Source organism: Ambystoma mexicanum, chromosome 6p, assembly GCF_040938575.1.
Source record: "Ambystoma mexicanum isolate Mex_15411 chromosome 6p, UKY_AmexF1_1, whole genome shotgun sequence".
Classification (NCBI taxonomy): Eukaryota; Metazoa; Chordata; class Amphibia; order Caudata; family Ambystomatidae; genus Ambystoma; species Ambystoma mexicanum.
This window is the reverse complement of record NC_090935.1, coordinates 830,088,453-830,114,362: the sequence shown is the minus strand read 5'-3', so window position 1 is coordinate 830,114,362 and position 25,910 is coordinate 830,088,453.

Sequence of the window (25,910 nt, the reverse complement as noted above, 5' to 3'; positions counted from 1 at the left end):
GTTTTATCTGTGTTGAAAAAGAAATGATAAGTGGAAAAAAAGTGGCCCTAATGGAATTTAAAAGGAAAACGATGAGTATTTTTCAGCAAATTGCTTGGAGGCCTGATTGGCTCCTGGGCTCTGACGCTTTTCAGCACTCTTTTAAACAGTGCATAGAGAAATGGGATTGGGTCACAAATTACTAATATATTGGTAGACTTAACTCTCAAAGTACTTTTTCAAAAATGCTTTTTCCTTATAAAAAAAACCCCACTGCAGTGCATATGTCAGTTCTCTTCCCCTGCCCCAAGAAGGACGTTTATGTTTCTTAGGCTTAATAAATAAAAAGTGTTGGCTGACACAGAGGCATGGAAAAGTTTGCCTTTTGAAATGTACATTGTGTCGGGAGGATACTCAGGTGGAATATATTAGACATGTGATACTATTTATGATATTTACTGGTTTTGCTAAACTTCCATTTCTTTGTTGGGGTAAGCATTTCTTTAGTATATTTCCTTCTTTGGGTGGCATTTGCATTTTCTGATTTATTGAATATTCTTCCAAATATATGTGCCTAATATTGCATTGGAAATGCCTCTATTCCACGTGAAAATGTACATTCAGGTCCCAGGTGCACAACCTGGTCAGCCACTGCATTTGATCTTTTATTTATTGGTATCCAATAAGACCTAGTAAAATCCCTGTCTAGACAAAAATACATCCTACAAATGCAACAGAGTTGTTGTCCTTTGGTAATATTGAAATAAATCACCCATTAATATATCCATCTTTTAACAATAATGGGGCGACCCTGTTATCGACAGGTCCATCCCATCGCTGAGTGTTACCTACACGGATGCTAATGTGTTTTTTTTTAAAGAAAGAGACTTACCTTGGACCCGCGGCATGATGCTACAAAATGTTGGCATCCAGGAAGTCTGTTTTCAATGCTGATGACTGACATCATCAACATTGAAGAGGGACTGCCTGGACGACAGCGCTGCATATCGAACAGCCGCGGGATAAGGGTATGTTTATTGATTTAATTTGAAAAAGTAAAAACCTTTAGCATCCGTGTAGTAGATACACATCTGGTAAGGTGAAGGGGGAGAGGGAAGGAAAGGGAAGCACCCTACACAAATGAAAATGTTCGGAATGCAGGCTTTCCATAGTAAATACAGCCCGCATTCTGAACAATCTTATTGGTTGACAGTGCCTTCCAGGGTGCTAGTGGAATTTCCCTTTCGTGTGTTATTCAACCTCCATCTGGCCAATGGATTGATCAACGGCAAAAAGGAACACTTAGCCAAAGAAAAGGGCACACTCAATAAATGCACACGTGCTATTTGCCTCCCAAGATACAAAGCAAAACATAGTTTATTTATGATCAGTTTTTAGGGGTGCTAACATAAGTGTGCGTATTGTGACTGATCTATATTTAGTTGCCAGAAAACTAAGAGTTGAAAATCCTCAATTAAATATTTCATACTCACTTTAATGCTTTGCCTCCCTTGTGTTCCTTTGAATTGGAAGCCGTGTTCTAATATTTAGGTTATGATACAAAATTAAAATGTCCTTTGAAGATAAAGCACCTGTGACAAATTGGCAATTTCTTTGCCATGCCATTCAGAGCAATAGCATTACCTGATACAGGATCATGTTAGCAGCCTAGCACCAATTTATTTTATTTTTAGTTACTTGTATTTTGAGATTTTGTATATCACATCTTATTTCAGCTAAGCATGGAGGAGCTCGGCAGTATGGGACATTGCAGAGAAAACATTAATAAGCCCGACAGAAGAGACATATCTTCAAATTGCATTAGAAGAGGTAGAGATCTGAGATTTCTCTGAAATATTGTGACAGTATTTCTGAGAAGAGAAGAGAAGCACATCTGCAAATCTTCAGCATCCTGTGATAGATTTGTAGGGTGCAACGTCCAGAATGTTCATGCTTACTGGCCAGAGAAGTGCATTTTATTTGTGAGGAAATATCGAGTTGTATAGGTATCCTGGAGCACTTCTGTCTAAGGCTTTCTGAGCGAGAAGAAAGGATGTTTGTTTGCATCTCTTTTTAACAGGACGCCAATGAAGCAATCTTAGGGTTGTTTGTATATGTCTGACACGTTTGTTTTTGGAAATCAGTCTAGCTGCAAAGTTGTGAAAGCTTGATGTTTTTGTTGGCTCCTTTAAGTATGGAATTACAGTAATCCAGTTTTGGGGTAATGATATACTGGAATACCAAATACATATTATTCATAATGAGGAAGGGATTTATGTTAAGAAACAGTAGTGAGGTGAAGTAGGCAGTTGAGAAAGTTGTGTTGACATGAAGCTCGAAGGAGAGACAGTATCTCTGAGGATTTTTGCCTCGGCGCTCTTTAAGATGTTGTGGTCCCAAATGAAGTGGATTTCCCATGATGTGTGGAAAACAGATAGATCTATAGGGGACCCACATGCACGAAATTCTACTTTAGTTGTGTTCAAAGATAGCATGTTTGCATATATAAAATTGGATCTGCTTTAGTGTAGCAGTCATGTGCTTTACATAAGGTGATTATTGACCTGGGATGCCAGGATAGATGTGTGTATCATCAGTGTAAGTGTGTATCATCAGTGTAAATGTGGCATCCTACCAATCTGGTTGAGTTAAGAATGTTGCTTAGGGTCATTGATTATATATATATATATATATATATATATATATATATATACACACATACACCATACACACAGGACAGTCATTATTTGCAGGGGCGTCAAGGTAAACACTTAACACAACACAATCTCTTATATTCAGCTAAACCCACCTTAACATTGTTCCTCCTGCTGAGCAGCCTATGACCACAATGATGACATCACTAATGACATCACTGATGACATCATGGGTGATATCACTAATTACATCATGAATGTGATGGCATCAGACTTAACATTATTAATGAATTAGATGATAAACAATTTAGGCCATGGTCTTGGCCTTGGCCTGTGCCATGGCTACGGCTGTGGCTTGTTAGTGTTGTACAACATACAGTGGGCATGGACAAAGGCCGTGGCCACTGGCCATGGTTAAAAAGTCATAGATAGTGGCTCCTTAATGTGTTAAAATGTACAGTGGGCACAACCGAAGGCCATGACCTCTGGCTATGGCTGAGAGCTGTGGTTAGTTGCCAGTTAGTGTTGTAAAATATACAGTGTGCATGGTCGAAGGTCATGACCACTGACAATGGCTGAATTCCATGGCTAGGGGTTGATTAGTGTTTGAAAATATACAGCAACCACGGCCCTAGGCCGTCACCACTGGCCATGGCTGAAGGCCCATGGCTGGTGTTCCCTTAAGGTGCTGAACTATAGAGTGGGCATGACCGAATTCATTGCCAGTTAGTGTTGTAATGTAATCAGTGGTTCCATCAGTAATGTCATCTATGATGGCATAGATGATGTACTTAGTGTTGTCATCAGGGATGTCATCTGTGATTATATTTGGTGAGGAAGGATAGCTCAGGGACAACGCGTTTGTCTTGGAAGCAAGACAATGCAGTGCAACACAGGTTTGAACCCTGATCATGCGCTTAGAAGCCACTCTCTGGCATTAAGCATGTCATAAAGAAACAATTATAATCATTATGTCATCATTGTGGTCATGAGCTGCTCAACTGTGGGCACAAAGTTAAGGTGGGGTTAGCGGAATTTCAGGGAATGTGTGTGTTACGTTTTTAACTTAACATCCTTGCAACTAAGGTTTTTTCCATGAATTTCAAGGGTTTTGTTTTACCATAGCTTAAACATTATCTTTGTTAATATCATTAATAATATTCAGAAAGAATGATTAAAACATATTTACTGTGGAGAAAATACACATTTTCAAAGAAAGTGCAAAGCAAGATGTGTTCTTCAAATGTCTTACCTGATTTCTTTCATTGATGCCTAATTGTGACTGCTTGGTCACAATAACATCCGTGAAAGACAATGCAGTATATTTTCTAATGGAAATATAAAGAAGAGCAGTGATTTTTTTTCTTTATAATAGTACTGTACAATTACTAAATGTATTCTGAGTACTCGACCAATTAAGGTTGTGAACATTAATCATTTTGTAGAGAAAAATAACGTCTCATTGGAGAGGAATAAAACTCTACTCACTGAACTGAAATGTGTGCTTAAAACTGACCTTTACATCTAAATTATTTTCTATGTATATGATACTAATAATCTAAAATACTTTTATTAAAGCGCACGACTTTATAAAACAACATTTCCTAAAAAACATCAGAACTATATACGGTAAGTATTGCTAATACATTCACATGCTATACATGAGTCTCCTTAATAAAACACATATTTACACACAAATTCAACCCTAACTTCAGTTCTGCCTACTATTTCTGTATCAATGCAGCACATAGAGTGTATAATTATTTATATTAGCATCATAAAGCAAAGTCTAAAAAGGATAATGCACCTTGCCAAGAGTGAGCATGCCTATGGACATGGAAACAAGCATTTCATAATACTTCCACTTACATTGTTTAAACAATGAACAAGGAAACTATGTTCCCTACATTTAATAATACATTTAATAATAGTGGAAGTTAACATAATTACACTTAGAAAAAGGGAGGGGATTGAAAAGTCTGCATTAGGGACAGATTCAATAAAACATGATAAATAACAATACAAGTGTAGGGCATCTATACTAAGCATTCACATTGTTGCATGAGCAAATCCTAAATAGATGTGCAGCAATGTAAATGAGTTGTACACCTGCAAAGGTACTAATAGACATTCTAGTTACAAATAAATACAATAAAAGTATCATAAAAATAAAATATAAATACACAAAGCCATTTTCTAATTTCTGTACAAACTTTTTAATTTTAAAACATATGAAATGTGCAGAGTAGTTTATACAACCTTAACCAGGAAACCGAGACATATAACCTAACACTGTGACCAGTTTAAAAAATATATGCACAACATTGTAAAATTATTTTGAATGTACATCTTTTTAATGTCTAGTCATACCATTATTTGAAATAACAGTTAGAAAATAAAAAGTTCCCTATATGCATATACATGAGTTGTTACTACAAACTACGCTAAGTATCTTAATCTAACTGCAACTTTCAATCGTTATATTATTATTATTTATTGCTTCCATTTGCACAGAAGCTTGATCATAACTGCAGAAAACTATCCTGAAATTGTCAACCAAATTGTAAAGTACATTTATTTTTAAGATTTTTAAACCATGAAGATTTCCACAAGTGGGGTATATCAAAGGGCCAGCTGAAATTGACATCTTTGAAATTAATCTTAACTACAACTTAGTTTGATGGTTCAGGTCGAAGAAAGAACTAGAAAACCAATTCAGATATGTGTTTCTATAACACTAGAGGCACAACATGGAGAGAGGACTCAATTTGTTCTATTGCCTGAAGTTTACTTTAAAATATTCTAATTATCTCTAAATTGCCATCAAAATATGTCTTTTCAAATCTGTGGGTGCCCTTTGTTTGGCCACCTACACACATATGAAGTTGATAATTTGGTTTAATATAGTCTGCAAACAATTGATATTTCTTTAAAAATATCTTCTTTTTTATGTTTTATTTTGAAAAAAGTCCTGAGTGTCACCACATAATACATTCCTGGAATTCTGTAGAAACTATCACACTTAAAATAGAGATACTAGAGAGGATCCACCAACTAGTACTTACAGTCGGCTGATTTCCTTTTTATTTTCTTTACAATACTTCTTCTAAAGTTTGTGTGTGTCTTATTGTGGCCACCTACACACATAAGAAGTAAATGACAATATACGGAAATCTTTCCTTAAAATTCAGACCTTATTTATTTTTAAATACTCTACTTTTGATTCTTGTTTGCTCTAATACCTGTTGGTTACTCGTTTCAGATGTACACAGTTGTCAACATCTACACCCCCTAACTCTCAAAATAATGTACATGGAACCACTTATATAACCCAGTACTCAGTATTTGAAACAACATGCACAAAACTGAATTTTAATACCGTTCAACTCCTGATTGATTACTAAATCTACAGCAAAAGTATTTCATATTTGTTTGACTTTCCAACACTACTGGATTCTCTTCTTTTGCAGAGTTAAGAGGAACCATTTTATTTGAATGTATGTTCACTGGTTGCCTATTCAAGGTGAGTACCATACAGTACACATACATTATTATATTCTTCAATGCATGAAATGTCAGCGGTCACTTTTGATTAATGGAAGTTTATTAAATATAAACTGTCAATATTGTTTACATATGACAGGTCTACATAAGGCATTCCTTCTTTGAACACTGTATGACCAATGTCACTCGGTGCTACTTCTAAAGTCAACCCTTGTGATTAATGAATATTAATTGCATTTTCACAAAGGTATCCTTAAAAAGGATGAAGCATGCAGAGGTCTGAGAAATCAAATGAGGCTCCTCTACGTGATCAAACTTTACAAGAATACTTTCAATATTTGTACTGTGAGGAAAAGTGAGAAATGCAACCACTCCTCCCATTGCTCCGTTGACTAAACAATCTGTACATTCAAGTTCCTCTTTAACATTACTTGTGCATTGATGCACAGTTTTAGAAAATGATTCTAGACCTGCTGTTTTAGAAATTGAATTTTTTAATTGAAATGACAGTGCCTTTGCTCTTTTACCTAACTTTAATGGCATAAGATGGCAATCTAAAACATTGCACAATTGTACCTCTACACTGTCTTGCTTTTCAGAGAGCAGCATTGTAGAGTTAAACTTGTCACATTCTGCAAGAGTACACATTAAATCAACAAAAGAAATGGTCTTTTCTGGAAGAGTCAACATGACATCATGTGAACTTCAACCTGCATGAAATATGTTAGAAATCAGTCCCCCTTTTAAGACTGTTTTCATATTCTCCTCAACAATACCCATTCACATTTTATTAAGCATTTATGCATACTCTAAGCCTGCAGATTGCCTCATATTAATGTTAAGTTCCTGGTATTCAAAGCAATTCTAATGGTTGAAATTTCCAATGCTAACAACAGTTTTTTGACTATCCTTAGATTGAAGCATCTTGAAGATTGGCTGACATTTCACAGGAGGTGATTGTAACAAATCTCTTAAAACAAGTACATGTTTACCTCCAACAAAACGACCTAATCAGTCTGTAACACTCACCTGATTCCCACGGAGGCGCAGGTCTGGCTTCGAGTGCTGATGCTTCTTCAATGGTGAAGCGCAGGACTCTGAAGATGGACAGGAAGGGCCCTCTACTCTGGCTTCTCCGGCTCGTAAGAATATTCCCCTGTGCGTGAAAAAGGAGTATTACCTACTGACTGAGTTATGCTCAAGCCTCCCACTCTCTTCCAACCCTCCACGATACCCTTCCACGATTCCCCGTGAAGTCTCACCTTAGGGTCTGAAAGGACGAGGTCTCCATCCTGCTTCTGACGCAGGGGCACGTTGAACCCAGTTCCTTCACTGGATTGAGGTTGGATGGGAGTTCAGGTAAGCTTGATTATACTGGTAAGGCGCTGTAAAAGTTCTGTTGCAAGTTCAAAAGTTCAAGCTTTAAATAATAATGTTCATTGTCTTTTTTCAGGTGATGAATGAAGATTCCTTTGGAGACTTCTTGCAACAAAGCGCTGATGTTGATGTCTTTTCCCCATAGGGGCCGGGGTTCGGAATGCCGGAGATATGGCGCCGACCCGAAGTGAAACGTGCAGTTCCAGTAAAGATCTGGTAAGTCCTAGATGAGCGCTCAGGTAATGTTTTTGCATTCGCTCATCTAATGTCTTTGTCTTTTTTCCCTATAGGGGCCGGGGTCCTGCTTGGAAGCAGCAAGACCCGAAATGAAATGGGAATGACCCAACAGGTAAGTCTTAGAAGGAAACTGAGCTTTTCCTATTCCCTTCCTTCTCTGACCTCTTATTCTTGTCTTTTTCTCTAGGCTCTGGGAAGTGGCTGTGTATCCGGATGATCGCTGCTGAAGATGGAGGAACCCAGGAAAGGTGAGTGAAATGCAGCGCTGCAGCGATCGTAACGAAATGCTTTTAAAAATGATGTCTTCCCTTTCAGGATCGTCGGTGATGTCTCCGTGGTGCAGATTAGCTGGTAGGTCTCTTGTCTCCCTTTGCAGGTGACCCAGGATGCTGACAGGCGTAGCTGAAGTCCAGATGCAGGAGCTGACACGGTGAGCATCCAGCTGCGAGGAGCAGAACAACGCGAAGCGTGAGTTGCTGATCGGGTGTGGTTTAAATAACTTTGGAAGAAGTTCCAAGTGTGTATCCTTCCTCCGATCAGCTATCTATCCTTCCCCGACCACACCCGGGTGGAAAGTAGTCCCACAGGTAAAGTAGTTCCTATTCAGGCCTCAAGAGGGCCTGGATGTGGCAGCATGGTCTGCATCAGGTAAGTGCACATTAAAACACTTGAACACATGTCTAGCTTTATGAGCCTGGCGCCTAAGGCGCCAGGACAGAGGTCCAACATGAGCCTGGCGCCTAAGGCGCCAGGACTGAGTCCAAAGGGCCCCAGCTTGGGCCCGCTGGCACTCCCCTGGGGGAAATGATGCCTGCCTCTGGGGTTGCTGGGTCGGACCTGGCTCCTTGGAGGTAGGCATCATGACAGTAGCCCCCCTCAAGGCCCCTCCCAAGGTTCTTCCCTCTGGGGGTTCGGGCTTGTTCGGAAATCTCCGGTGAAACCTTTGTACTAATCGAGGTGCATGGACATGGTTACTAGGCTCCCACGATCTCTCCTGAGGTCCATATCCCTTTCAGTCAACAAGATAGAAGAGTTTCGACTTTACCACCTTGGAGTCTAAAATGTCTTTAACTTTGAATTCTAATTCCCCTTCAATTTGAACTGGATTTGGAGGCTTGGACAATCGGGTTCCTGGTTGTACTGGCTTCAAAAGTGATGCATGAATAACTGGATGAATACGCATGTTGGACGGTAGATCCAGTTTAAAGGCCACTGGGTTGATTATAGCTTTGATGGGATAAGGTCCTATGAATCTGGGATTGAAGGTTCGCGGGCCCTTGAGGAGTAAATGTTTAGTTGCTAGCCATACCTGGTCTCCTACTTGGTAAGGAGGAGTTTTACTTCGGTGCAAATCAGCGTTTTCTTTATACTTTTTCTTGGCTTGCTGTAAATGAGTTGCAGCTTCTTTGAAGGCTCGGGTTATTGTGGAATGCAGATGATTTACTGCAGGCATTTCCAGGGTCAGAGGTGGATCTAGATCAGAGGTCCGAGGATGGTGACCATACAAAGTATAAAAGGGGGTTTGTCCGGTTCCAGAGTGCACTGAATTGTTGTATGCATATTCTGCGATCCAAAGGATGTCTTTCCAATTTAACTCGGATTGGTGTAACATGCACCGAAGATATTGCTCGAGAGTCTGATTGGTTCTCTCAGTTTGTCCGTCGGTCTGGGGGTGGTGGCTGGTGGATAACCGCACATCTATTTGTGCTAGTTGGCAACACTTCTTCCAAAAATGTGAGATAAATTGACTTCCACAATCTGAGACTAAAATGGAAGGGAAACCATGTATGCGAACTATATTCTCCAGGAATTCCTTGGCCAAGGTGGAAGCTGAAGGCAAACCCTTTAAAGGGATAAAGTGGGCCATTTTGGAGAATAGGTCCACAATTACAAGGATTGTGTTGTAACCAGCACAAGGAGGCAGATCTGCTATAAAGTCCATTGACAGGGTGTGCCATGGTGCCGGTGGAATATCCAAGGGTTGAAGTAGGCCGGCTGGCCTTTTCTTTTGAGCCTTGTTTTGGGCGCAAATTCCACAAGACAGTACAAAAGACTTTATGTCTTTTCTCCAAGAAGGCCACCAGAAGTGGCGTTTGATTTTTTCCTCCGTTTTAGCGATACCAGGGTGTCCTTCCATTAAAGATTCATGATGATGGGCAATAACAAGTTCTTGCAATTCTTTACTTGGCAGAAACAACCGCTCCTGGAAGTAGGGTAAGTCATCCTTAACGGTGTAATGAGGACCCTTTTGACTCCATTCCAGTAAGGTTGAAGAGTCTAGAAGTTGTTTTACTTGCGTTTGGATATCCTCAATAGATTGCAATGAAGTTAAGCCTAAGATTCTTTGCTCAGGTATGATGGGCATAGGTTCTAAGCTCGAATTAGGTTCTTCCATGACAATCCGGGATAAGGCGTCTGCTTTTCCATTCTTGCAGCCAGGGCGATAGGTAATTACAAAATCAAATTCTGCAAAGAATAGAGCCCATCGGAGTTGTCGTGAAGATTGAGCTTTGACCGTCTTTAAATACTGTAAGTTTCTGTGGTCTGTAATTACGGTGATGGTGTGTCTTGCCCCGAGAAGGTAGTGACGCCAAGCCATGAAAGCAGATTTGATGGCCAGTAACTCTTTATCGGTAATTGCGTAGTTGATTTCAGGAGGAGAAAATTTTCTGGACCAAAAGGCCACTGGGTGTAGTTGGTTAGTTTTTGGGTCTCTTTGCGACAGCACAGCTCCCATGGCCGAACTGGAAGCATCGGTTTGCACTATGTATGGGAGATCTGGGTGCGGGTGCTTCAATACAGGTGCAGAGGTGAATTTGGTTTTCAGGTCCTGGAAGGCTTGTTCGGCCTCAAGAGTCCATTCGAAGCGTTTGTTTTTCTTTAGGAGAGCGGTGATGGGTTGGACTGTTCGGGAAAATTCTGGGATGAATCTTCGATAGAAATTGGCAAAGCCGAGCATGCTCTGAATTCCCTTCACCGAGCTTGGAGATGGCCATTTGAGGATGGCGTCCACCTTTCGCGAGTCCATTCGGACTCCTTGAGGTGTCAGGATGAATCCGAGAAACTCAACTTCTGTGGTATGAAAAACGCATTTTTCGAGTTTTGCAAATAGTCTGTGCTGGCGCAGTTTCTCAAGAACTGCCCTAACATGTTTTCTGTGATCAGATTCTGAAGAAGAGTACACCAGGATGTCGTCAATGTAAACAATGACGCAGACATCGATAAGTTCCCGAAGAACATCATTCATAAAGTACTGAAAGGCGGCAGGTGCATTGCACAAACCAAAGGGCATCACCTGATATTCGAAGAGCCCAAATTTGGTGCGGAATGCAGTCTTCCATTTGTCGCCTTCTTTTATGCGCACCAGGTGATAAGCTCCTCGGAGATCTAACTTGGTGTACACACAAGCGTCTTTCACCTGGTCGATAAGCTCAGGGATCAAGGGCAGAGGATAACGATTCTTAATCGTTATTTGATTTAGGGCGTGATAGTCTATACACGTTCTAAGGTCGCCTTCTTTTTTTGGCACGAAGAACAGAGCTGAAGAGACAGGAGACTTGGACGGGCGAATAAAACCATTGGCTAGGTACTGATCTAAATACTGACGCAAATGCAGGTTCTCAGGTTCCGTAAGAGCATAAATCCTACTACAAGGTAGTTGAGCATTGGCTACCAGATCGATCTGGCAATCATAAGACCGATGGGGAGGTAACGTGTTAGCCTGTTCTTTCTGAAAAACGTCTTGGAATTCTTGGTATTCTGATGGTAGCTGTACAGGGGTGGAAGTTGCTGTGGCTAGACCAATAGCTGGATTTCTTGGATAACAAGTTGGTTCACAATCAGGAAAACTTATCTTCTTTGCTCGCCAGTCAATTCTGGGATTATGTGTTTCTAACCAAGGAATTCCAAGAATTACTTGAAATTGTGGGGCCTTGATCACATCAAGCACGATTGCTTCCCGATGTCCATCCTGACCCACCAGTGTCACTTCAACAGTGGAATGCGTTACAGGCCCTGAGGCTATTTCGGTTCCATCATAGTAATGACATCTTGGGTTACTTTCGGGAGGAGAGGAAGCTTAATCCTGGAAGCCAATTCACGGTCTATGTAATTTCCAATAGCTCCACTGTCGATGTATGCTTTTATAGCATGCAACTGCTGAGGCTGTTTTGGGTCCACGAGCACCATTGGCATGACGAAATGCGAGGTCAAAGAGTTAGTTTTCAAGCTCGGCAAGCGGACCCCTATGCTTGCCGGGCTAGGTCGTTTCCCGAATCAGGTGTCTCTAATTCATTATCAGTAGCTCCAACCACCTTCTTAAGTGGTTTAACTGGACAATTTCGAAGAAAGTGACCGGAAGTCCCGCGTTACAGACAAAGTTGCATTTGCCGCCTTCTCTCTCGTTCTTTCTGCGTTAATGGCCTTTAACACCACCGATTTGCATAGGTTCAGATACGTCGGTACTCTTGGAGGTAGCGTGGGTTTTGATCGGTGCTCGGTTTTCATACTTGAACCGATCTGCTTTTCTATTTTGAAGTATGTGATCAAGTTGAACCACCAAGTCAATGTAGTCTGCGCAGACCTGGGGTGGGTTTACTATCTGAGCTAGAACATCCTTAAGCTCTCCGCGCAGGCCTCGATGAAACAATGTGATCTTTTTGCTTTCTGGCCATCCAGTTTCCACAACCAGTCTGTTAAAGGTGGCTATGTAGGACAGAAGATCCAGATTACCTTGTCGTAAGGATAGCAGTTCGTTATCAAGGGCCTGTCCTTGAGAGTTTCGAGCGAACAATCTTTCCATGCTGGCCTGGAAGCCCTGAAAATTCTGGAGAATGGGATCATCCTGATTTACCAATGGAATAGACCAATCGGCAGCACTGCCACTGAGGTAAGATAGTATAAAGGCTACCTTGGTCTGGTCGTTAGGGAAGGCTCCGGGTCTGCATAGAAAGTGTAAACGACATTGGTTCATAAAGACGGCATATTTCTTGGGATCCCCCGCAAAACGTTCAGGCGGGGCCAAAGGCATGTGTCCAGGTAGATTAATTTGTACCGGGTTACTCAAACCCATTGATGTGGAAATGTCTCCGGAATTAGGTAAAGGAGTGTGCCCTGCCTGGGCCTGTAATGACCTTTTGGCTAGGTCATCAGTTCTTTCCTTAGATAAGATCAGTTCTCTTTTGAGAGCGTTAGTCTCCTGGCGGGCTGAGTGCACCTCTGCCCGTAATTCCCCCAAAAGCTGGGCCAGCTGGTCAGTCTCAGAAGTCTCCATAGCGCCCGGGTGGGAAATTGTGGGTAGGCTTCGCGTTCTGTAACGCTCACCTGATTCCCACGGAGGCGCAGGTCTGGCTTCGAGTGCTGATGCTTCTTCAATGGTGAAGCGCAGGACTCTGAAGATGGACAGGAAGGGCCCTCTACTCTGGCTTCTCCGGCTCGCAGGAATATTCCCCTGTGCGTGAAAAGGGAGTATTACCTACTGACTGAGTTATGCTCAAGCCTCCCGCTCTCTTCCAACCCTCCACGATACCCTTCCACGATTCCCCGTGAAGTCTCACCTTAGGGTCTGAAAGGACGAGCTCTCCATCCTGCTTCTGACGCAGGGGCGCATTGAACCCAGTTACTTCACTGGATTGAGGTTGGATGGGAGTTCAGGTAAGCTTGATTATACTGGTAAGGCGCTGTAAAAGTTCTGTTGCAAGTTCAAAAGTTCAAGCTTTAAATAATAATGTTCATTGTCTTTTTTCAGGTGATGAATGAAGATTCCTTTGGAGACTTCTTGCAACAAAGCGCTGATGTTGATGTCTTTTCCCCATAGGGGCTGGGGTTCGGAATGCCAGAGATATGGCGCCGACCCGAAGTGAAACGTGCAGTTCCAGTAAAGATCTGGTAAGTCCTAGATGAGCGCTCAGGTAATGTTTTTGCATTCGCTCATCTAATGTCTTTGTCTTTTTTCCCCATAGGGGCCGGGGTCCTACTTTGAAGCAGCAAGACCCAAAATGAAATGGGAATGACCCAACAGGTAAGTCTTAGAAGGAAACTGAGCTTTTCCTATTCCCTTCCTTCTCTGACCTCTTATTCTTGTCTTTTTCTCTAGGCTCTGGGAAGTGGCTGTGTATCCGGATGATCGCTGCTGAAGATGGAGGAACCCAGGAAAGGTGAGTGAAATGCAGCGCTGCAGCGATCGTAACGAAATGCTTTTAAAAATGATGTCTTCCCTTTCAGGATCGTTGGTGATGTCTCCGTGGTGCAGAGTAGCTGGTAGGTCTCTTGTCTCCCTTTGCAGGTGACCCAGGATGCTGACAGGCGTGGCTGAAGTCCAGATGCAGGAGCTGACACGGTGAGCGTCCAGCTGCGAGGAGCAGAACAACGCGAAGCGTGAGTTGCTGATCGGGTGTGGTTTAAATAACTTTGGAAGAAGTTCCAAGTGTGTATCCTTCCTCCGATCAGGTATGTATCCTTCCCCGACCACACCCGGGTGGAAAGTAGTCCCACAGGTAAAGTAGTTCCTATTCAGGCCTCAAGCGGGCCTGGATGTGGCAGCATGGTCTGAATCAGGTAAGTGCACATTAAAACACTTGAACACATGTCTAGCTTTATGAGCCTGTCGCCTAAGGCGCCAGGACAGAGGTCCAACATGAGCCTGGCGCCTAAGGCGCCAGGACTGAGTCCAAAGGGCCCCAGCTTGGGCCCGCTGGCACTCCCCTGGGGGAAATGATGCCTGCCTCTGGGGTTGCTGGGTCGGACCTGGCTCCTTGGAGGTAGGCATCATGACACAGTCTTCAAGACATCTTGCATTTGCAAATGAATGAAAGCTAGCATGAAGTTAGACACCATGCTTACTTCATCAATAATCAAGGTATTTCATATTCTTACGATTTTCCCTACTTCTTGTGCTGCATGTGATACAAGTTTTCGATACTCATTTATTGTAATTCTCCACTAGCAAGAACTCAACAATCGATGTAAAGTAACACCTCCTATGTTGAATGCTGATAAACCTGTTGGAGTAGTTATAATAAATTACATAGATCAATTGGTTGCATTTGTATCAATGCTCTCAGTGCAATGCATGAATTAAATGAGATATTCTGTTCCCCTGTGTCCACTAACATACATCAATAGAGGTATGTATTGGACACAAGAACATTCATGCTTGTCATGTTGTAAACCATGTAAAAACCTGTCTTGGATATTATAATACACTTCATTCTGCTCTACATTATGTTTACTTACTCCTTTATCATAATTTCCATGAGCAACTTAAGTCTGTTGCATTGCACTTTCTACTTCTTCCATGGCGAGCTCAACATCAGTTTGAATAATTGGCTTGCCTACGACATTTTGACTTCCTTCTGGAGATCCTTGACTGCCTTCAGGAGTCTTTTTTCCCAATTCAGCTGCCAAAAGTTCTTCTTGATGTAGTTCTTTTTCCACTAAGGCTAAGTAGTGTTGGAACTTTGGATATGTAATTAATTCTTTTTTGGGAAAAAGTGATGGTTCAAAAGATTCAGAACTTCCAAGAAAATCACTCTCTGCCCGCCATGAGAAGAACTGCAAAAGGCAAAAATAAAATAAATGTTTTTTTCTATAGACTTTTTCAAGACAGTTTCATGTGGTTGATGAGACTTGGCTTTTCATCCCTCACTAGGTAACAAGTACATCCATGTACTTTAAGTCGTCCTCTGTCGATGTTTGCTTCAATATTTCAATATGAATAGTGTTCTGCTACTTCATACAAACAAAGATCTTCCAACTCTGATGACCTATTTTGATAATAGGTATCAATCAGGTTGGTTTTCAAAATATCTGTAATATCAGGTTTGCTTTCAGCTAACTTCTGAATTTCGCTCAAAGGCTTCAGTATACGATTTCGTGTACAAGCTGGACCAAGACTTTACCATACTACATTAATGCAACATCCATATTGAGGCAAACTAGTTCTGCAGCTTTGTAGCTTCCACACTCTCTTACAACATCCAGTTCTGCATGTCTAACCTGTATTGACATGTCAGAATGCATCTAACTGATGAAGGAAATGCTGTGTTCCTTGATAACATCAAAGCAGAACTCCAAATGTGCTGAAATACCACACTCAGTGTATGCCAAAATAGTTTTTTTTTTTTTGATGCTGTAGTTTATTTGAAAACTTTTTCATCATTTGCTTGAGTTGGATTGGCTTTTTTAATTTTGTTTGTTTAGTTCGAGTATAGAAGATAGGAAGAGAGCAATTGTGTAAGTGTACTTGTTGTTGTGGCCGCTGAGGAGAGCGGTCCATCTTTCTTGCGTACACATTTGTGTCGATGAGAGTTGAAAAAAAGCACCAAATTCTTTGCGTTGTGAGGCGAGTTCATTACATTCCATGACGAGGTGGAATATGGTTTCCTCGATTTTTTGGTCTTTGCAGAACCTGCAGTAGTTGTCTTCGTGCTTGATCTGTCTTTTTGTAGATAGGTATGCTTTTGTAGGAAGAATGTTTAGGCGAATTTTTAGAAATGTTGTTGGAATGGTTTGGTCTGGGAAGGTTTGCAGGTAGGCTGGTGGTTCGTGGATTCTCCTATTGTCTTTTGTGCAATGTAGATTCTGTTTGTAGGTATTTTTTTGTTGGATGGTCTTTATCCAGTCGTTGTGCAGCAGTTTTGTTTTTGCGTGTTGTGGACGAAGTGTAAGCAGTTCTTCTGTGATATTTTCACTATCCATTTCTTTTCTCATTGTATCTTTCCATTTTTGCAATATTGTCGTATTGAAGGTGTTTTCTTTATGTCGCAGTATTTGAATTGCTGGAGTTTTCTCATCTGTCAGTATTTTGCAAAAAATATCTAGTCTTTTCCATTGTACGACTGATTCAATTGATTGAGTTGCCAATTCATAGTGTATTCTCGGCATTGGAAATGTTTACGGGAGTCGAAGGACTTTGCGCCAGAAAGCCGCTTAATATTTTGTCCAGTTGACTCTCTGAGCGTTCAACATTGCTTCAGTACCGTAGGTCAGAATCGGAATGTACTTGTGTCTGTAGTAGGAGATAATTGGCTTGAAGGAGAACTTGCCGTATTTTCTGTGAAGGAGGCAGCCTTGTCTTGATAGAGTTTGAGATGTTTGTTCGATTTTGTCTATCCACTGCTCTTCTGATTTTGACTGGTTTATTGTGATCCCTAGGTATTTGAACGAAGTAACATTTTCTATTTCGGCATTGTTGATCGTAAAGATACGCTGGTTTGTTCTTTTTTTTAGTGGTTTGGTGAGGGTCATTGTCTTTGTTTTTTCCGTGTTGATCGTTAGTTCGTTTTTTTTCATGTAATGGCTTAGATCTGCCAGTGTCGTTTGTAACCCAGTTGGTGTTTTGTCTAGTAACACAATGTCATCGGCGTATGCCATGACTGGGACTGGGATCGAGTTGATTTTGGGGGGATTGGTTTTATGTGATTTTAGATGTTCTTCGATATCAGCAGTGAACAAGTTGTAGAGTGTCGCTGCGAGAGGACAGCCTTGTTTGAGTCCATTTTCTGTCGGTATGGCAGATGTTGTAGCTCCTTGTCTCGACAATCTAACTTTTATTGTGGTTTTTTAATAAAGCAGAATAATCGGTTCCAGGATATCAGGTGGACAGTTCCATGTTCTAAGTTTCGACCATAGTTTTTCGCGTGAGATTGCGTCAAAAGCCATTTTTAGGTCAATAAATGCTGCGTAGATTGTCGAGTTGGAGTTGATAGCTTCATGTTTAATTACTTGTAGTAATATCAGGTTGAGGTTTGTTCCAACATTGGCCATGAATCCTGTTTGTCTGGTCGAGAATTTATTGTTTTTTATGGCCCACGCGGTGAGTTGGTTTAGAAGTACTGCTGCAAATAGTTTTCCTAGCGGATCAAGCAGAGCGATCGGTCGGAAGTTTTGGGGGTCTTCTCTAGGGCCTTGTTTGTGGATTGGTACAATTACTGCTGTTCTCCAGGAGTTTGGTATTCTGTGCAGTTTATTAATCAGTTTTGTGATGTGGCATAGGAGGCTTGCCCAAGCGTTAGGATCTTCTTTGATTATGGCATTGGATAGTCCATCTGGGCCTGGTGCTCTAGAAGTATTGAGTTTGTTAATCAGGAGGATGAAATCTTCAAATTCTGCGTGTACTTTCCATGTTGGGTCTGTTGTGGGCTGTGTATTCTGTTGATCTGTTTCTCGTGGTGCGTAAACGGTAGTAAAGTGCGTTATCCATTTTTCTTGGGTTACATTAGCTGTAAGCTTGTGCTGTTTTTGTTGATTGTCATTGACTAAGTTCCAAAGTTCTTTTGTATTGTGGGATTTGTGGATTTTCATTATGTTTTCTGCATCTGCTTGCTGAATGAGACTTTTTTGTGATTTAGTCCAGTTTCGATGGTTGTTTTTCAGAATTTTAATCTGGTTTGAGGTATCGAGAGCTGGAGTTTTCTTTAACTGTCTTATTGTTCGGTTTAAGGCTTTTTTCCTTTCGGCAATTTCTTGGTTGTAGGAATGTCGATGGTCTTTCTGCGGGCGATTTTTACTGGTTTGTCGGAAAGGAATTAGGATCCATTCATAGTCGATTTTTAGAGCATTTGTCAGACTTGCCTGTAGGAATTTTTCCGGTAATGAGACTAAGGATGCTTGTGGGATTCTCAGTCTTGTTGTTGTTCCGTTTAGTTCTAATAGAGGAGATGGTAATGCTGACTCTATTTTTTCCAGTGTCGCTTCAGAGTGGGCGGTAAGTTGATTGTGGTCGCTCCTGTCTGTTAATATCGTCTGCACGTTTGTGACTGATTGGTGAAGTTTTTCAGATAGAAATATATAATCGATGATTGCATGGGATGAACCTCTGCTCCATGTTGGTGTATAGGATTTCGAACTGTTCCCTTGACTTAGAAGGAGTAGGTTGCGTATCGTGGTTTCTTTTATCCATCTCTTTGCGTTTGCCGATAAATCTGAGTGCTTTAAGAGGCCACCGTTCTTATCGTATAACTTGATGTTCAGATCGCCACATATTATTATTTCCGATGACGGATATTTAGTTGTGGCCTCATCGATTGAGATGAAAACTCCGTCTAGGAACGTATCTGTTGATATTGCTAGTGGGTTCCAATAGAGGTTTAGGATTAGGATTGTTGAATTGTTTTTGTCTTCTCGCTTTTGCCGGTTTTTTGTACATATTATTGTGGTCAGTTGAGTCCAAGGGTTTATGTTCTCGGAGAGTATTGCTGTGCTGTGAGGGTTTATCTTGATTAGGGTGAGTAAGCCTGAAGCAGGTCTTCCTTGTTTTTGTACGATAGCTGGGTTTAGAAATGTGATAAAACCATCGCATGTCGGTGGATCGCTGAGCCAGGTTTCTTGGAGGCATATGAATTGGTATTGCTCTAGTTCAGCGGCTGTGTCCGTGAATAGATGGAGATTTCCTCTGGTGTTCCACGAGCACAGTGACCACATAAATCCATAGTTCGTTAATTTTTATGAGTTTGAGTTCATTGAGTATTCTGTAGATTCTGTTTCTAAAAAGGTGGTGTCGAAGTCATAGATTCTTCTAATTGCGTGGGCATCTCTGTCTGGTCGTTGGCTTCTTATTGAGTCTTCTATAGATGCAATGTCTGATGAAAGAGTTTCAAAGCTTGTTCTGTTGGGTTTGTTATTTCTGTTTGAGTCTGCTTCTTCTGAGGCACGATTTGAGTATCTATCGTCAGTTGCCTGTTTTTGTTTCCTTTGGTCAATGTTTTTTCCTTCGTAACTTGCTGTTGCTTTATATTTTGGTTTGCTTGGTATTCTTGTGAATGTTGAGTCCCAGCATGAGAAGCCCAATTTGTGTAATTGTCTTCGTGTTGATATGATGAGTTCTTGGTTATTGGGGTCCGGGAGCTCTATGACGATCTTGTCCAAGTTCCGATCGTCTTTAAAGGTTATCAGATCAATGTCTTTTGTTGTGTTATTTTAGTTATTTTAAGGACTACCTATTACAAACATATGCTGACATATAATAACATATAACACCTTTTAAAAAAAAAAAAATTATATTCACATCCATACTACCCACCGCTATGAATAACCCCTTATAACTGCGGGGAAAAACGTACAACTATCTACATATATAAAAGAAGTCCTGACTGACTGACTGACTGACTTACTCATTCATGCACAGCTCAAACCGTTTAACCTAGCAATGTGGAAATTGGAAGGTACATTTTTTTCATGATGTAGGCACCCATTAAGGAAGGATTTTTGCAAATTCTGTCACTAGGGGATGAAATGGGGGGTGTACTTTTGACTGACTCATCAACGCTCAGCTCCAAATGGTTAACCTCAGAACGTGAAATCTGGAAGGTACATTGTTTTCATGACATAGGCACCCACTAATGAAGTAATTATGGAAATACCGTCCCTAAGAGGATGAAAAGGGGTTTGAATATTTGACTGACTGATCAACATCCAGCTCAAACCGTTTAAACTAGGATAGTGAAATTTGGAAGGTACATGGTTTTCATGATGTAGGCACCCACTAAGGAAGGATTATCGGAAATTCATACCACAAATACCTCTCATACCTTCAGAATATCCATTTGAATTCAAGACTTCAGTTCCCCTTAAAGGTTAGTTTCACCAAGACCATCAACAAATCTCAGGAGCAGACTTTAAAGGTAGCTGGGATTGCCCTAAGGGAAGACTGCTTCTCACATCGGCAGTTTTACATGACCTGTTCCAGAGTGAGCTCACTTAACTCTCTGGTAATCCTAGCACGTAAAGGAATAACAAATAATGTAGTTTACAAAGAAGTACACAAATAGGTTTTTAGTAGGTTTCAGATGCCAAATAAGTAATTTTTATTGTTTTGTCTCTTTGTAATTAAAATATGGAAACGTTTCTGAACGCACATCAATAGAACAACAATTTTTTAGTTTTTTTAGCCAATATGCCCCAATTAATGTCTGCAATAAACATTGCTTATTACGTTAAGACATCAACCTATAAATAATTTTTGTCCAGTTTCAACAAAAAACAAATGTGTCTTTTGAAAACAATTGTACCAAATTCTAAAATCCAGGAGAGCAGAGCTGCGAAGAACATCTAGAAACTATAAAAGAAGAAGTCCTAACTGACTGACTAACTCATGAATGCCCAGCTCAATCCATTTAACCTAGGAATGTGACACTTAGAAAGTAAATTGTTTTCATGACATAGGCACACACCAAGGAAGAATTTTGGGAAATTCCGTCCCTGATAGGGTCAAAAGGGGGGGTGCTTTTTTATGTGGATACCCATGTCTCAAAAAACAAAGATTTTACAGGCGTGTAAATTGGTACTTAGATTCTTCTTCAAAAATAGAGAAACACAAGTTTACCGTTTTCTGAAAATCCAGTTAAGGGAGGTGGGAAAGGGGGTGAATTTATTTTGAACAGGCATATCACACAAACCTAAGATGTTAGAAAAGTAAAACATGTAATTTCAGATCTTCATTATAAAGTACGTGTTACGCTCACCTGGTATCCACAGTGACGCCACCGAGCCGGGTTACTCGCTGGTATGCTTCTCAGCTTTGCCCTGATGTGGTCTGCGGGGAAGGTGGACTGTGTTCAAGACTGACCGTCTGGGGTAAGTATCCTCCCTCCACCCCCGTATGATGTCAGTCCATCTGGCGCCCTCTCCTCACCTTGTGGTAGAATTAGGCATGCTCTCCATCCTGCCTTCTTTGCAGGGGCGCATTGTCTTTCATGGGTGAGTGCGGTCCAGTTACTTCACTGACGCCGGCCCGTTTGATATTGCTCAGGTAGGTCTTATTGCTGTTCTTTAGTTTTGTTGCTATCCTGCATGCCTTTCTTTGTTTAAAATGTCTCTTTTTTCTCCCTTAGGTATGCGGAGCTTCAGCGCGGCGAACTGGCTTGGTTGAGCCCCGCTGGTAAATGATGGCGCATTAAGAGTGCTATGAAACGGTAAGTAAGTGCTATGCGCAGTGCTGCGAAGTCTCGCCTTTGCTAAACTGTGTTTTCTTTCCTTGTAGGTCGCAGTGTACTTCAGCGCGAGTGGAATGTCCGGAGTGGTGCCAGCCGAGAGGCGACCAGCCAGGTAAGCCTTTTGAGCAGTTCGTAATTTGTAAATGTCTCTACTGCTTTCTTTAATGTTGCCTCTATCTTCCTCTTTCAGGTCATTCTGTCCGGGAGGCGTGCAGATTCGAGGAAGCTGTTCTCATTAGCTGCGAGTGTTTAAAGATGAAGACTGCAGGTAAAATGCTGCTGCTAATGATGTTCCTTTTGTCTCCTTGCAGGTTCTGCTTCTCCGAGGTTCGAAGGAATAGCTGGACACGGTGAGCGTCACGTTGCAAGCTGCAAAGTAACGCAAAGCATGTTGTCTTGCTGGGGTGTGGTTTAAATAGCCCCAACAAAATAGTCCAGGTAAAGTAGTCCTTAGGCTACCACACCCAAAACACTAGACCGCATAGCTTGGATCTTAGGAACCAAGCTATGTGGATGCCTCCATGTTGGCTGACAATACAATAAAGGAGTTCCCAAGCACATTGTTTTTCATGGTGTATGAGCCTGGCGCCATAGGCGCCAGCACTGGCCCCATGAAGGCTTTTGAAGAGGATGCCAGGCTCTAGAGGCCCGAGTCCTGACTCCACCTGGCCAATGGGTTTGCCAGAGGGGGTTTTGGGCGAGGGTTGTGACAGCACTCCCCCTTACGGCCCTCCCATGGTGTTCCTTCTGTCTGGCCCAGGTTTGGTTGGGAAGTTCCGATGGAATTTTCTGATTAGACGTGGTGCGTGGATATTCTCACTGGGCTCACAGGATCTATCTTGTGGTCCAAATCCTTTCCAATCGACGAGATAATATAGCTTGGTCCTAGAGTATTTAGAGTCCAAGATATCTTTGACTTCGAATTCTGGTTCTCCGTCAACAAGTATGGGCTTAGGTGGTGTCCCAATCCGTGTGCCAGGTTGCATTGGTTTCATGAGTTTTGCTTTTAAGAAGTTTCACATATAATTTTTTTAGTGTGCTTAGCCATGTACGTGCCAGTACCTGTTTTATCCTTGCGCAGTTTGACTGCAACCTGACTGTTTCCCTACTCGTGCTGTCTGGGTAGTGGAACTACACTTCACAGCAGCCTTGTAGTTTTCGGCTGCCTTATCTGTTTAAACCCGGCGCGAACGCGCCGGCGCGAAGGGGGCAAGCCGGTCTGTGCCGGTCTGGCCGGACTATAAAGTCCACTCTGAACTACCTCCATTTTTTAGGATCTTTATTTTAACCGCTGCCGTATTTCGTCGCATCTGGTAACTTTAGTTTTGCTTTTAAGAAGTTTCACATATAATTTTATTAGTGTGCTTAGCCATATACGTGCCAGTACCTGTTTTATCCATGCTCAGTTTGACTGCAACCTGACTGTTTCCCTACTCGTGCTGTCTGGGTAGTGGAACTACACTTCCCAGCAGCCTTGTAGTTTTCGGCTGCCTTATCTGTTTAAACCCGGCGCGAACGCGCCGGCGCGAAGGGGGCAAGCCGGTCCGTGGCCGGACGTGTCGGCGCTCGGTGCGACTCCGAGTTGGGAGCATCATCTTCCTCTACCCGTCCCACGGGATTTTCTGAGTTCACCTGGTGCCCTAGTGTTTTGGTAAGCGGGGGCAAGAGTCATGCAGACGCCAATTGTAGACATACAAGTGAGCCTGAGGGTGGGCGAGGAGGCCACTAGCCATGAGAGGGAGGGGATTTCGTCTGCTGACAACCTTAGGGACGGCATGGAGAAGTGGATGTGCCTGAATATTGGTCTTCTCAATACACGCTCCCTAACCAAACACACTATCAACATCAAAGACATGATATCCTCCAATAATTTCGATATACTCTGTATAACAGAAACCTGGCTCAAAGACCCAGTAGGGCCCACATGCGAGCAGGCCATTCCAGCAGATTACACTATTTACTACGACAACAGAGTACAGGGTAGGGGAGGTGGGGTAGCAATTGTTGCGAAGAACAGCCTCAAACTTTTCAAGGTATCTGTAGGATTAAGCGGGTGCGAAGCACTACACCTCAAACTGATTTTCTCACCCAACAATTGCCTCAACTTGATTGCTATTTATAGACCACCGTCATTGGTCTCAGACTTCTCACTGGAACTTTGCTCTCACTTAAACACTTTGAGATCCGTCAACGCGTCTACGGTTGTTATGGGAGACTGGAACCTTTGGTGAGGCAATAAGAGGGACAAAGGGCTATAGTATTGGAAAAAGCTCTCAATAACCTTGACTTCATAGTCCTTCATAAAGATCCCACTACCCCTCAGGGAAAAAAACTGTAGCACCACTCCCTGCATTTGGAGTGATCATTATTTGATATCGGCCAACCTAAAGCTGCCCTGTTATGCACATAAGCATAACCCTCACATTAAGGCAGCAATCAGAAATTTTAAAAATTTAAATGAACTCCAGCTCAAGTCCTGCTTGGAGAGAATTATGTGCTCCTTTCAGGATCAGGACTCATGTGCCGAATTGCTAGACAAATATAATAAACACTTACATGAGTTAGTAGAAACCGTGGCTCCGCTAACCACCAAGCTAACTAGGAGAAACAGTAACAACCAAAAATGGTATACACCAGAGCTTCTTTTATTGAAGAAGGAAAAACGGACTTTGGAAAGAAAATGGATCACAGATAAATCGGCTGATGGCAAAGCGAGCTGGAAAAGGAAGGATATGGAATATAAAGAGAAAATTAAGCTAGCCAAGGCTAATTTCTTTAACGCGGAAATCGAGCATGCTGATAACAATACTAGCAAACTCTTCAATATTTTGAAGAGTATAGAAAAACCTGCATCTCTTACTCCCCCATTCACGCCATCGGAGGAGGACTGTAATACGGTGCTCAACGCATTTCAAGCTAAAACGGAAAAGGCGAGACAAAACATTATTAAGGCCAGAACGTCTTCAAATCAGGAGATCTGCCCCACCGAAGGGAAAGTATCTGTCAGAGAACAACTTTTCAAATTCGACCCTATTTCAGAAGCAGATATGCTAGAGGTGATGAAAAGCATGAAACCTACCACCTGCGCAGAAAATATCCTGCCCTCTGGTATTATTCTCCAACACAAGGATAAATTTGCTCCCATCCTCCGGAGAATAGTGAATGCTTCGTTTCATGAGGGCATGGTGCCTAAAGATCTGAAGAAAGTCACTATCACCCCACTTGTTAAAAAAGCGGGACTAGATCCCAAGGATTCCGCAAATCTTCATCCCATAACCAACTCGAATTTTGTTCTCAAACTGTTGGATAAGGTAGCTACACAGCAACTCCAACACTTTGTAGAGAACCAGGAGATTCTGCACCAGCAACAATCCGGCTTCAGAGCATCCCACAGCACTGAAACAGCCATGCTAGACTTGCAGAATCAGATGCTGACTCTGCTGGACGATAACAAATTGGGGATGTTGATGCTTTTAGACCTTAGTGCCGCGTTTGATTTGGTGGATCACCACCTTCTCATCAAGGCGCTTAGGGAGAATGTTGGTTGCTCGGAGGGAGCTATCGATTGTCTCCTATCCTTTCATTCCAACCACCAAGCGAGAGTACATTGGGGTAGCAGATTCTCCGACCCTTGTGACATCTTATTCGGAGTGCCTCAAGGGGCTAGCTTATCTCCAATGCTGTTCAACATATATATGCGCACTTTGTGTAGCCTTCTGGTGAAAGCCGGAGTGTCATTTACAAATTCACAGATGACACCCAACTCATATTGGAGTTGGGGGGTAGGAATCATGCCATGGACAGTGAAGTGCTCAATAGGGTTTACAAGTTAATAGACGACTGGATGCAGGCAAACTGGATGTGCCTGAACGACTCAAAAACCGAACTGATGTTGTTTGGCTCCAGTCGTCAGTTGGAAAAACTAGGGGCAAAGTACAACTCTTTCCAAATCAAAAACGCCACTATTCAGGTGGTTCCCAAGGTGAAGACTCTGGGTATGATGGTCGATTCAGTGGTCGACTCTCACGCCCAGACTAGTTTCCTCCAAAAAAACACAGCATACTATCTCAGGCTTATGAAAGCAATTAAGCCACTGCTTAATGAGGAAAACAGGGCAACGATAGCCAGTGCCATTATTCTCTCACGGCTCGACTACGGGAATGCCCTGCTGTTGGGGGCCTCATCCAAGGATCTATCTAGTTGTCAGGTGATCCAGAACAACGCGGTC